This window comes from Lepidochelys kempii, chromosome 8 (assembly GCF_965140265.1).
Source record: "Lepidochelys kempii isolate rLepKem1 chromosome 8, rLepKem1.hap2, whole genome shotgun sequence".
Lineage (NCBI taxonomy): Eukaryota > Metazoa > Chordata > Testudines > Cheloniidae > Lepidochelys > Lepidochelys kempii.
Window position 1 is genome coordinate 108261669 of NC_133263.1, and position 14189 is coordinate 108275857.

Below are 14189 nucleotides of genomic sequence, written 5' to 3' on the forward strand. Positions count from 1 at the left end.
AGGTGGCACAGGGTCCGGCTACTCCTCTCCTCCATCAGTCCCTTGGACTTGTTTTCCTTCCCTTCTGGGGAGCAAGTGCAGCCTCTCTACTGGGAAGGTCTGGTGTCTTGCCGCAAACAGCCTACTGGCAACTTTCCTGCTCCTCTCACTCCCCCTCCTACCACCCAGAGGAGGGTTTAAAAAGGTCCCAAGTAGTTGGAGTCAGCTGAACCTAATTGGTTCTCTAGCAACCCCTTTTCCAGCTGAACCTTATTGCCCCATGGTTCCCTCTCCTCAGTGGATAGGGAGGGGCCTTTTAAACCCCTGGAAATAATTACTACCCCCCTTTTGTAGCTGTTTGTCCTGGGTTTACCACATATCCCCCCCCACTCAACACTACAGGGTTGGGCTACTTGGGTCGGCAAACAGTGCGCTCTCGACAGGCCATCCACATTGCCATGTTGGATTCCAGACCTATGTTGCACTCTGAAGTGGAAGGGTTGAAGAGACAGGAATCATCTCGTCACTCTGGCATTTTTGTCTTTATTTTGGTGCATCCACTGCAGAGGGGCATGGTCCGTGACAAGGGTAAACCTCCATCCCAGTAGATAGTAGCGGAGGCTTTCTACGGCCCATTTTACTGCCAGGCTTTCTTTTTTGACAATGGCGTATTTCCGTTCCCTAGGCAGGAGCTTCCCACTGAGGAAGAGGACGGGGTGTTCGTCATCCCCGACCATTTGTGAAAGTACCATCCCCAACCCTACATCAGAGGCATCGGTTTGTAGGATAAACTCCTTCCCCCAGTCAGTGCAGGGGGTCAGTGCAGAGGGCTGTCCGTAGATCTGAAAAAGCGTCTTCAGCCACGGTTGTCCATCTTACTATGTCTGCGCCCCGAGCTTTCATTAGGTCCGTTAATGGGCATGCCCTGGTGGCAAAGTGGGGAATGAACTGTCTATAGTACCCCATTAGTCCCAGGAATGCCCTGACCTGTTTTTTTCGGAGCGGTGGCGGACACTTCTGTATAGCTTCTAACTTGTTGAGTTGGGGCCTCACCATGCCCCTCCTCACTATATACCCGAGGTATTTGGCTTCAGCTAGCCTGAGCGAACACTTGGAGGGGTTTGCCGTCAGCCCCGCCTTCCTCAGGGTATCCAGCACTGCCTCCACCTTCTCCAAGTGTGTCTCCCAGTCGGGGCCATATATGATAACGTCGTCGAGATCGGCTGCCGCGTACTTGCCATGTGGTCGCAACAGTTTGTCCATGAGCCTTTGGAAAGTAGAGGGCGCCCCATGCAACCCAAAGGGGAGGACGGTGTACTGATATAGTCCCTCTGGAGTTGCAAAGGCCGTCTTCTCTTTGTCGGCCTTGGCCAGGGGTATCTGCCAATAGCCCTTGGTCAGGCCAAGGGTAGACATAAACCATGCTTTTCCCAATCTGTCAATTAGCTCATCTAGCCAGGGTACAGGGTACGCGTCAAACTGGGACACCTCATTCAGCTTTCGGAAGTCGTTGCAGAACCTCACGCCGCCATCCGGCTTAGGCACTGAAACCACTGGACTTGACCATTGGCTGTGAGAGTCTTCAATGACTCCTAAGGCCAGCATTTTCCTGACCTCTGTCCTGATCTCCTCTCTTTTGGCCTCCGGGATGCGGTATGGCTTGACATTCACCTTCACTCCAGGCCTTGTGAGGATGTGATGGTGAACCTCAGTCGTCCTGCCTGGCTTTTCTGAGAACACATCCTGGTTGCGTTTAATCAGGCTGATCACTTCAGATCGTTGCTTCGGAGTCACCTCCGGGAATATTCCCACTTGGTCGGGCTGGTCGCTTTTAGGGGATGGTGCCGCTAGCACGACCACCTGCGCTTCTCTATCCTGCCATGGCTTCAGCAGGTTTATACGGTAGATCTGCTCCAGCTTCTGGCGACCCGGCTGTCGGACCTTATAGTCGACTTCTCCTATGGCTTCTCTTATCTCATATGGCCCCTGCCACCTGGCCAGGAGCTTGCTCTCTGCCGTGGGTATGAGCACTATTACCCGGTCTCCCACCTGGAACTTCCGGGTTGTTGCTTGGCGATCGTAGTATGCCCATTGGGCCCCTTGGGCCTTCTCCAGGTGTTCGCGCACAAGGGGGGTGACTTGGGCTATCCTGTCTTTCATTTGCAATACATGTTCAAAGATGTTTCTCCCGGGGTTCGGCTGTTCTTCCCAGCCCTCTTTGGCCATGTCCAATATGCCCCTAAGGTGGCGACCATACAACAGCTCGAATGGGGAGAATCCAGTGGAAGCTTGGGGAACCTCCCGTACAGCAAATGGCAAGTAAGGCAGCAGGGCATCCCAGTCTTTCCCGTCGCGACTAACCACTTTCCGTAGCATGTTCTTCAATGTTCTATTAAAGCGTTCGACAAGACCATTGGTCTGGGGGTGATAGACTGACGTCCTGAGGGTCTGTATATGGAGCATTATACATAGGTCCTTCATTAACTTAAATACAAAGGGGGTCTCTTGGTCCGTCAGGATCTCTTTAGGTATCCTTACTCTGGAAAAAATCCAGACTAATTCTTTGGCTATGGTCTTGGACATGGTGTTCCATAGGGGTGCAGCCTCAGGGTATCAGGTTGCATAATCTAGTACGACCAGAAGGTACTGATGACCCCGGGCTGACTTCTCCAGTGGCCCTACTAGATCCATAGCTATTCGCTCGAATGGGATTTCAATAATTGGTAGAGGTACCAAAGGGGCCCTTAGGTGAGGTCGGGGCCCACGTAACTGACATTCCAACAGGAGGTACAATATTGCCAGACAGCCGCATAAATGCCGGACCAAAGAAACCTCTGCAGAATCCGATCAAGGGTCTTATCTACCCCTAGATGGCCCCCAAACAGATGGCTGTGGGCCAGATCCATCACGCCCCTCTGATGCTTCTGTGGGACCAAGAGTTGTTCTACGACTTGCTCTTGGACCTGGACTACTCTGTCTAGCAGATCACCCTTAATCACATCATATGGCCCTGGGCCCTTGACTCTCCCCTCTATGGGGACCCCATTTACCTCGACTACGTCTTTATGAATATTGCTATATATTGGATCATTGGCCTGATCCTGACCAAAATTCCCAAGTGAGGTCCCCATTTGTCCAAACTCAGGGGGATCTACCTCTGTCTCCCCCTCGGGGAAAACCCCCAGGGAACAAGGTCTGGCTATTGGGTCGTTGATCTCCTGCCCCTCCCCACTGTCCGTTGATCTGCCTCTTTCCCCTACAAGCGTAGATTTCTGGTACTGGGTCAAGATCCTCGTTCCCCTCCTTTTATGTGCCCTCCATTCCCTCTGAGTCTTCCAGGGCCTTCCCGGCGGGGAGAACAAATCCTGGCCAAATTCATGGAAGGCCGGGGGGGTTATCTATCTGGGCCACCCCCTGGGTCCTGGGTTCATTATTTTCTTCCACCTTCTCCCCAGGGAGTAGGCTATCAAATCCTGGGAAGTCTCGTCCAATAAGGACTGGGTAGGGGAGTTTCGGAAATACTCCCACTGTCACCTGAGTGGGGTTTTCGAGAACTTCTATTTTTATGGGGATGGTCAGATAGTAACTGACATCCCCACGCACACAGGATATTCCTGAGCGTTTGGCCCGGGATAGTTGATCCTGCCCGACCAGCTTTCCCAAGATCAGCATGATTGCACTTCCCGAGTCTACTAACGTGGTGGTCTCTATACCATTCATCTTAACGGGTCTAGTGTATCTATGAGGGACCATCGCAACCCCTACTAGACTTATTAGATCACATGGTCCCCCTATATCTCCCAGTTTGCATTGCACGGGCTCTTCTAGATTTGGGCATTGGGCAGCGTTATGCCCCAATTCGCCACATGCATAACACTGTTACCCTGCTCGGGGCAGCCCCCGATTTTTCAGGCTACTGGGCTTTATCCCCTGAGCCTTTCTTCCCCAGTCCTCAAGTCTATCTGGGACCTCTGGCTGCTCTTTGGCCTCCTTCCTCCCCTCCATAATCCGGCCTGGTGCTAGGGCAAACCGGGGCCTCGGTGCAGAGACTTGTCTCCGATCCTGGCACCTTCCTTCCCCGGTGGTCCGCGAAAGTTCTTGGGCTGCCAGGTGTCTCTCTATGAGGGCAACTAGTTCATCATAGGAGGAGGGATCGTTTTGCTGGACCCACCCCCATATGTCCGGCAGCAACCCCCTCATATACCTGTTCAACACGAGGATTTCCACTATCTTCTTTGGCCCATGGGTCTCAGGACGGAGCCACTTCCGGGCGAGCTGGATGAAATCAGATAGCTGGGACCTCGGCGGTTTGCTGTCCCAGTATTTCCACTCATGGAAGCACTGGGCCCGTATGGCTGACATCACACCTGACCTTGCCAGGATTTCCGCCTTCAGCTGGGGGTAATCCATAGCTGTCTCTGTGGTCATGTCAAAATAGGCCTTCTGGGGCTCCCCACACAGAAATGGAGCCAGGATACCTGCCCACTGGTCTTGGGACCAGGCCTCCCACAGTGCCGTCCTCTCGAAGGCGAGGAGATATGCCTCTATATCGTCGTCCCTAGTCATCTTCTGTAAATAGTTGCTTGCCCGCAGCGGCCAGATCCCCTGGGGCCCTTGTGTCAGCGTGATCAGGGCTTTTAACTGGTTCACTACTTCATTCAGGGTGGCTCGATCTTGGGCTACCTGGTTCATCAGTAATTGGTTTGTCTCCTGTTGGACACATACTGACTCTTGCTGGGCAGCCATCTGCACCCTGGTAGCCTCTTGTTGGGCCGCACTGGCCTGTACCAACGCCTTCACTACATCCTCCATTTTATTTTTTTTTTGGTGTGATTTACTCTGCCCTGAGATGGCTTGCCACAGAGCCTTACTCACTCACCACATCCCACTCCTGACACCAAGTGTGGCAAAATTCCTTGTTCGCCTCAGTAGGCTCAGTCCTTTTTAGCCTTGAAGACTCAAGTTTAGGGCAAGGCAAATCCTTATAGGTGGCACAGGGTCCTGCTACTCCTCTCCTCAGTCAGTCCCTTGGGCTTGTTTTCCTTCCCTTCTGGGGAGCGAGTGCAGGCCCCCTTCTGGGAAGGTCTAGTGTCTTGCCGCAAACAGCCTACTGGCAGCTTCCCTGCTCCTCTCACTCCCCCCCTCCTACCACCCAGGGGAGGTTTTAAAAAGGTCCCAAGTAGTTGGAGTCAGCTGAATCTAATTGGTTCCCTAGCAACGCCTTTCCCAGCTGAACCCCCGTAGTTCTCTCTCCTCAGTGGATAGGGAGGGGCCTTTTAATCCCCTGGGACTAATTACTACCGTGCTTTTGTAGCTGTTTGTCCTGGGTTTACCACAAAAGCTTATAAATATAAGCGTTTTTCTGTTCCCCAGGGAATTAGAACACATTCTACTAGGTCAAAGGTAGCCTTTATAATTTTTTCTAGACATACATCTCTAATAGAGCTATGCAGAGTAGCAATGTGGAGTTCTGCTCACACCTTTACTAAACACTGTTCTTTAGATTTAGAATCTAGAGCTGATGTGAGATTTACTACAGACATCCTGCTGTCCTCCTTCAGTGAGGACTCAATGGTCCCACTGGCCTGGGTCAGAGAACTGCTCATTAATCTGCCCCAAGAAGTGAAGGTGACTTACCTGTAACGGAGATGCTTCAAGATGGACTCTGCATGTTGACACTCTCCGCCCGCCTCCTACTTACCAAAGATATTGGGGCCACCGGGGAAGGGACTGAGGCGGCTGGAGCGACATGTCCCTTTTATACCCTAGCCCTGCAATGTTCAGCATTCACGGTGGGGGTGGTGGGGAGGGTGAGATGCTCCAGTGGCTACTGCTAGCTAGAGTTCTACCGTTCAGGCTGCACGGGTTGGGGTATCCTATGAGTGTGAATATGTGAGATCCTCGGTTACATGTAAGTAACCTTCATTTTCCTGGTATTCAGACATTTGAATTTGCTCAGCTCAGCGTTCTACAAGGGAATGACAGGCCACCAAGCAATCTTGGCTCTGCATTAATGTCGGGTTTTGCCATTGAATGTCCTAGTTGGCTTGAACAGAAAAAGATATGATGGTGGTGAGTTAGCAGTCATTTTACCGGTTGTACGTATCATGTCCCATGCTTTCCATATCAAGCCAGCCAGTCCCCACTCCCATGCACTGGGCCCCTCCCACCAGCCCTGCTTCAGCATACCACCCAAACCATGTCCCAATCCGTTTGCTGCCTTCCCCTTCCAACCTGGCTGGGTACAGTGGTGTGAAGGGGGCCCCCTCCCCCACAAGCAGGGAACACGTCTCCTGAAGTCTTTACTCCCTGGTATACAAACGTTTCTAGCTCACGTCCCCCGCCCCCGGCCCCTTCCCTGCCCCTAACCCCGTCCCTGTTCCAACCCCTTCCCCAAAGTCTCTGCCCCCTCCATGCCCCTATTGAACCCCTCCCCAAATCCCCGCCCCAGCCCCACCTCCTACCCAGAGCGTGCCGCGCTCCCCTTCCTTCCCCCTCCCTCCCAGCGGGGCGCAAGCACTGGGAGCCAGGGGGAGAAGCAGGACACGGCAGTGCGCTCAGGGGAGGAGGCAGAGCAGAGGTGGAGGTGAGCTGGGGTGGGGGGGGTGGGGAGCTGCCGGTGGGGGCTCTGCACCCACCAATTTTTCGCGGTGGGTGCTTCAGCCCCAGAGCACCCACAGAGTTGGGGCCTATGGTTTCTATCGCCAATACTTCCCCTGCCCCCCAGAACCCCACTTGCATGCATTGCCGAGAGCAAAGGACAGCTACGTTACAATGGCATGTTTTTTCTGTTAGGATGGCCACTCACCCATTTCTGGACTACCGACTATCCCGGTACTTCCTGGGACCGTGTGGGCTGCCCCATGGGCATGACCCTGCCTCCAGTGGTGGAGTGGCACACACTTGAAAATGGTGTCCCCCATCTAACATCAGACAAAACCATGTGCACTTTTGTCCCAAATGGGGGACAAACCACCCCAAAAGAGGACTGTCAAGATCACAACCTCTATGCTCTCAAATGAACTCCTACAGGAAAATTATAAAAGACAAAGACACCTGGCACATGTGGGTGAACACTTTTCACAAAGCGATCACTCTATATCTGCCTCTCAGTCCTCATCCTCCAAGGAAACCTGCACAGCTCTTTTCAAAGATGGGCCTGGGAGTTTAAATTCATAACTTTGCTAGACACTAAAAATCGCGGACTGAATAGAGACACTGGATGTATGGCTTATTACAACAATCTGTAACCCACTCACCCCAGTTTGTCCTATGACTGCAGGGGCGTTAATGGGCCACTTCACCTTGAATGGTCCCTTAGAACATGTGCTAATTGCTTATGCTAAAGTTCTAAGCTATCTGTTCCATCTTGTGTTTAGCTGTGATGCTCTTAGCACCTTCCCCAGACCAGAGGAAGAACTCTATGTAGCTGGAAAGTTTCTCTCTCTCTCACCTACAGAAGGTGGTCGAATAAAAGCTGTTACCTCCCCCACGTTGTCTCTCTAAGCCTCTGACCGGCAGGGCTACAATGGCACTGCAAACATAAGATCAAAACCAGACGGGTGGCCTCTCTTGTGCCTGGTCATGTTTCAGAATGGTTGGAGGGGGCAGTTTGTGGTAGGGCTGGCGAGAGACATCACAGACTGGGTTTCTGTTCCAAAACACTGACAGTTTTATGTCTGAGAGATCCTCCGACCCCTGATCAATAGGCGTAGGCCCTCTCTGAGAACCAGCGAGGTGTCGGAGCTCCTCATGTGTCCCTGCCTCCCTGTACATTTTCTGATCAGCCACAAACCCTCTGCATTCCTGATTAATGCGTTTCCAACACTGATTAACAGCTTTCATCTCGTTACTGAAGCAACTATTCAGATGCTCAGCCAATCCAGAGAAAACTATTACAGCTCCTGGACACAAAGCTCTGATGTGGTCCAAATCTCCCCTCATACCTTTTGTGAGGTGTGCACCAGGACTAAAGCCTAGATCATTTCACCCTGAGTGAATCACCACAATGCCCAGTAGCTCACAACCTCATAAGTCAGCGGTTAGAGGCTGCAGAGTGGGCAAAACAAGATGCCAGCTCAGACCACCTCTCTCTGCACCCCGATCAGCCCGTAGTCAGCAACCCCCATGTCATGGTGTACTCCAGCTGCTGACTGTTCTGCTGTGTTCACAGTAAACCTCCCCATAAAATAAAACGTGTTATATTACAACAGAGATAAGATGTAACAAGCAACACGAGTTACTAAATCTTTACAATCTGCACAGGTTTACAAAGCTTGGGGCTCGAGTGTCAGCAGAGGGGAGTTCCCCAGAGGAAACAGTGTCTGCGCATTCCTTCGAGCTACCTAGGCAAGTGCAAAGTGGCTCCATAGAAACCCTCTCACTTGTTTTTTTAAATTGGTGCATGCGCAGTGGAAGCCTTCCAGGCTGCACACCTCTGCGAGTGCAGAAATAAACATCTTCTTAAACAGCGTTCTCAGATTGGGTCTCCCAAAAGTTAAGTGGGTGCCATGCACTGCCTTGGTCAAACCTGACAGACTGAGACCATTTTAACAAGGTCACATCAGTAATTTGATCTCTAGCTCTGCACAAAATAACCCCCAACAAAAACCCCACCACCACCTAAAGAGCTTTTCAAAAATGGCTATTTTTTCCAGGGCTTATTTCACCTTAACTCCTAGCTCAAATGGCCCCAAATTTGGGTCACTAATACTACCCTGCACCGTCCTGTGGCATACCAAATTTCAAGGGAATCCGAGTAAGCATGCCAATTTTAGAAAGGTCAATCTTTGCAGAGAAGTCGTGACAGAACCTTAACTGCAATAGAACAGGAGCACCACTATAATGAAGAACTTCATGGGTAAATTGTAGGGCGTTCTGACATTCGTATCTTTTCCTGCTCGCTAAGCCTTTAAATCTAACGATGACTTTGTCCTGGTCATGAGTGACCTCAGTGTCCTCAGGTGACCCCCTCCAACACCCCCCCAACACACACACTCCTCCACACCTGCTGAAAGGCTGACATTGATGAGGAAAGAGAAGAAACACACAAGCCAGGACATTTTTCAGATCTTCTTATGACCTCTGAGGCCAGTTTACAAGAAGCAAGGGATTGGAAAGAGCACATGCTGGAGGACAGGCAAAAGAGCCAAGAGATGCAATGAGAAGTGCATCAAGACATAATGCAGCTCCTCAGATGGCAAACTCAGATGCTTCATTAGTAGGAGTGTTACCAGCAGATCGAGGGAAGTGATTATTCCCCTCTATTCAGCACTGGTGAGGCCACACCTGGAGTATTGCGTCCAGTTTTGGGTCCCCCACTACAGAAAGGATATGGACAAATTGGAGAGAGTCCAGCAGAGCACAATGAAAATGATTAGGGGGCTGGGGCACATGACTTATGAGGATAGGCTGAGAGAACTGGACTTATTTAGTCTGCAGAAGAGAAGCGTGAGGGGGGGATTTGATAGCAGCCTTCAACTACCTGAAGGGGGATTCCAAAGAGGATGGAGCTAGGCTGTTACCAGTGGTGGCAAATGACAAAACAAGGAGCAATGGTCTCAAGTTGCAGTGGGAGAGGTCTAGGTTGGATACTAGGAAAAACTATTTCACTAGGAGGGTGGTGAGGGACTCGAATGGGTTACCTAGTGAGGTGGTGGAATCTCCATCCTTAGAGGTTTTTAAGGTCAGGCTTGACAAAGCCCTGACTGGGATGATTTAATTGGGGATTGGTCCTGCTTTGAGCAGGGGGTTGGACTAGATGACCTTCTGAAGTTCCTTCCAACCCTGATATTCTATAAATCTATTATTCAAGGAGAACTGCTACAACTGTCCATAGGCTGACCTGTGATTCATGCAGGAGCAGTGAGCACCTTGGACTTTGCTTTCAAGCTATTTTTAATGTTTTAAAGTATTTAAGTTGGTTGTTTGTACTGCTTAGAAGATTGATTAGTAAATAAATCATGATTTTTACCATCTGACAAAGCAGACATGTAGTGCAGTTTAGCTGCGTTGGTCCCAGGGTATTAGAGAGACAAGTTGGGTGAGGTAATATCTTTTATTGGACCAACTTCTGTAAGTGAGAGAAACAAGCTTTTGAGAACATAAGAATGGCCACACTGGGCCAAACCAAAGGTCCACCTAGCCCAGTATCCTGTCTTCTGACAGTGGCCAATGCCAGGTGCCCCAGAGGGAATGAACAGAACAGGGAATCATCAAGTGATCCATTCCGTCGCCCATTCCCAGCTTCTGACAAACAGAGGCTAGGGACACCATCCCTGCCCATCCTGGCTAATAGCCATTGATGGACCTGTCCTCCATAAATGTATCTAGAGTTTACACAAAGCTCTTCTTCAGGTCTGGGAAAGGTACTCTGAGTGTCTCGGCTAAATGCAAAATGGAACAGGTTGCTTAGCAGAAGTAGTTATGCAAATCTTATGCTAAAGAATCGGATCCATCTTGCATTTAGCTGTGGTGCTCGGAGTACCTTTCCCAAAGCTGAAGAAGAGATCTGTGTGAGCTCAATATCTTGTCTGTCTCTCTCACCAGCAGAAGTTGGTACAATCAAAGATATTACCTCTCCCCCCGGTCTCTCTAAAGCAGACATGTGACAGCCCAAATCAGAGCCCCTCCCACCAGACTCATAACAGATGTTAACAAATTGTTTAAAATTCATATAGAAGCTAAGCACACCAAACCAATACACTCCAGGACGAAGGCACACTGTTAAAGAGATCTCATAAGGTGTCAAGGTTCCTTCCCCACTCTGAACTCTAGGATACAGATGTGGGGACCCACATGAAAGACCCCCTAAGCTTATTTCTACCAGCTTAGATTAAAAACTTCCCCAAGGCACAAAATCTTTGCCTTTGGACTGGGGTATGCTGCCATCACCAAGCGCTTTAACAAAGAACCAGGGAAAAGGACCACTTGGAGTTCCTCTTCCCGCAGCTATCCCCCCAAGCCCTCACACCCCCTTTCCTGGGGAGGCTTGAGAATAAACAAGTTGAGCACAGACCAGCTTGGGTTTCAGCTTTAGGACCCTAAAAAAACAATCAGATTCTTAAAAAAAAAAAAACAGAACTTTATTGGAAGAACAAAACAAAGATAAAAGAAACACTCTAAGATTAGAATGGAAAATAATCTCACAGACAGTCAGATTCAAAACACAGAGAATCCCTCTAGGCAAAACCTTAAGTTACAAAAAGACACAAAAACAGGAATACACATTCCCTCCAGCACAGCAAATTTACAAGCCAAACAAAGAAAACCTAACACATTTTCTAGCTAAATTACTTACTAACTTCACAGGAGTTGAAGGGCTTGCATCCTTGATCTGTTCCCAGCAAAGGTATCACACAGACAAACAAAAGCTTTTTTCCCCCCCTGCAGATTTGAAAGTATCTTGTCCCCTTATTGGTCATTTTGGGTCAGGTGCCCGCTAGGTTACCTTAGCTTCTTAACCCTTTACAGGTGAAAGGATTTAGCCTCTGACCAGAAGGGATTTTATAGCACTGTATACAGAAAGGTGGTTACCCTTCCCTTTATGTTTGTGACATAAGGCTTCCTTCAGCAGTACAGCTTCTTGATGTGCTCTTGCTGAGGTCCTTGTGTCTGCTGATTATGAACAGCCAGAGAGTTTTTCCACTTCCCCTGCAGGGATTTCCCCTATGGGGGTAGCCCCCCCCCGCCGAATTTCCCCAAACCCCGCCCCCAGTTTTGTGAATTAGTTACATACAGTGTTGCCAATTTAGTGATTGTTTGGAAATTTGAATTGAAATTGAAACATTAATACACACTTTAAAAGCATATAAAGTGTATGATAAAATATGTGTATCTGAAAAAGTATAATAGATTTGAAAAGTATGAACATAGACTAGCTTCCTTATACAGCTGTTGTTTTTTATGACAATGTCAGTGCATTCATTTCGGTGATGTTGGCCAACCTAATAATTTCAGATTATGATTTATAAGCAAAGTCTAAATGAGCTCTCCTTGACAGCTAGTGATGAGCTGGGGGCTGCGGAGGAAAAGCTTCAGGACCAGATTGTATTTACATTCACACCTAATCTACCTAGGTATCCAGCAAACAGAGTTGCCTTGCCCAAGTGATAGATTTTGGCTGGGGTTGGGTTACAAATCACTTGAATGCGGGGCGGGGGGTAATGAAATGTTGTTCTTATTGCAGGAGTAAAGGGCAGTAGGACTGCACTTAGCCTGTGCTGACTGAGAGCATCGAGAGAGAGGGTGGGGACAGGTGTTTTACTTGATGGTCTGCCTGAGTCACAAGTACTAGTTGACCTGCCCCTCTTCACTGTTTAAAGACAGAGCTGATTAGGCTGCATAGAGAGTCTTTTGATCTGTTAAGTGATCACTACAGCTGAAATCACTGATAATCAGGTCTAAGTGCTTAGACCTGCTGTGGGACAGGGTTTCTGTGGCAGAGACGGCCCCGTCTGCACTAGCAGCGAGGTTCCCCCACTGAGAGCTCAGCTGAAATCACAGAGTTGGGTGGAACCTCAAGAGACGCACTCGCAGAGGTCACAGTGGCAGGTGGCAGCAGAAGGTGACGGCGCAGGGCCGTTGGCAACAGAGCGATGGAGTGAACGGTGGCACAATGAACAACAGTGGCCAGATTTCAGAGTAGCAGCCGTGTTAGTCTGTATTCACAAAAAGAAAAGGAGGACTTGTAGCACCTTAGAGACTAACAAAGTGAGCTGTAGCTCACGAAAGCTTATGCTCCAATGAATTTGTTAGTCTCTAAGGTGCCACAAGTCCTCCTTTTCTTTTAACAGTGGCTAGAGCGAACTGTGAGCAGCTGGAGGAATGAGCAAGGTGCCTTCTTGCCCCCACTGGGAGGTGAACTCATGTGAAAGCACCTCTGAACTCTGAGTCTCCACTGAACAAGGACAACACCAGTGAGTGTTAATGAGGCTATTAAGAATACTGGAGACACAACACAGTTCATGCGAACAAACATGGCTGTGGCATCATACTTTCTATTTAGGCAAGAGATACCACACACTACGAACTGGAGGCCAATGTTAAGTGCATTGTCACTTGTTCATCCTGAAGTTGAACACCGGTTCCGAACAAGACCAGCAAATGCTCACTGTCTTTCTGCAAGAAACTCAACTGACTGGCTAGACACATGTGGTATAACAGTGAAAGACTCAACAGTTGAAAAAGTGAAGAACTCTCTCACCACATTCAAAATATTTGCATACATGGCTGATGCATGCACCAATGCAAATGGGCATCAAGTATTAAGTCATTGTGTACGTTATCTTGATGTCAGCACTACCAGCAATGGGGCTGCCATGTGCTCAGGACAGAATAGAGAATTTTAACACAGAGTGGAATGTCATACGATGAATGAATGAAGATTTGACTTCAACTTCTTTTTTATCATCACTAGTGGCTCGACCCAATCTTTATGCTCCGTTTCCTGGGCTGAAAGAAGTAGGAATTCATCTCTTGCTACTCCCAGTCACAACAGCTACAGTTGAGCGTTCTTTTTCATCATTGAATAGAATTTTGTGTTTTGAAAGAAGTTGCCTTCTGCCTGATCATGTGAATGAATTAATGAGCATATCAGTTGAAGGAATGGAAGTACCGGACACACGAGAAGCCACCAAAGATGAATGCATTGCATTCAAGAAGTTCATTAACAGAGTTGTTCAAAATTATAACAAGAAACCAAGAAGGATGTAGATGTAGTGCTTCATCGAAGGTTTGAGTAGCCAACTTTAATTTGTGTGATGATTTTAAAATCTAATAAAATGGTCATGAAACATTTTTCAGTTTTTACTATGGTGCCATACAGCCCACCTTCACCCTCACGGTCTCACCCCTCATCGGCCCTGTCAAGGTTCCTTCCCCACTCTGAACTCTAGGGTACAGATGTGGGGACCTGCATGAAAACCCCCTAAGCTTATTTTTACCAGCTTAGGTTAAAACTTCCCCAAGGTGCAAACTATTTTACCTTTTGCCCTTGGACTTTATTGCTGCCACCACCAAGCGTCTAACAAATATATAACAGGGAAAGAGCCTGCTTGGAAACGTCTTTCCCCCCCAAATCCTCCCCAACCCTACACCCCTTTCCTGGGGAAGGCTTGATAAAAATCCTCACCAATTTGCATAAGTGAACACAGACCCCAAACCCTTGGATCTTAAGAACAATGAAAAAGCAAACAGGTTCTTAGAAGAAG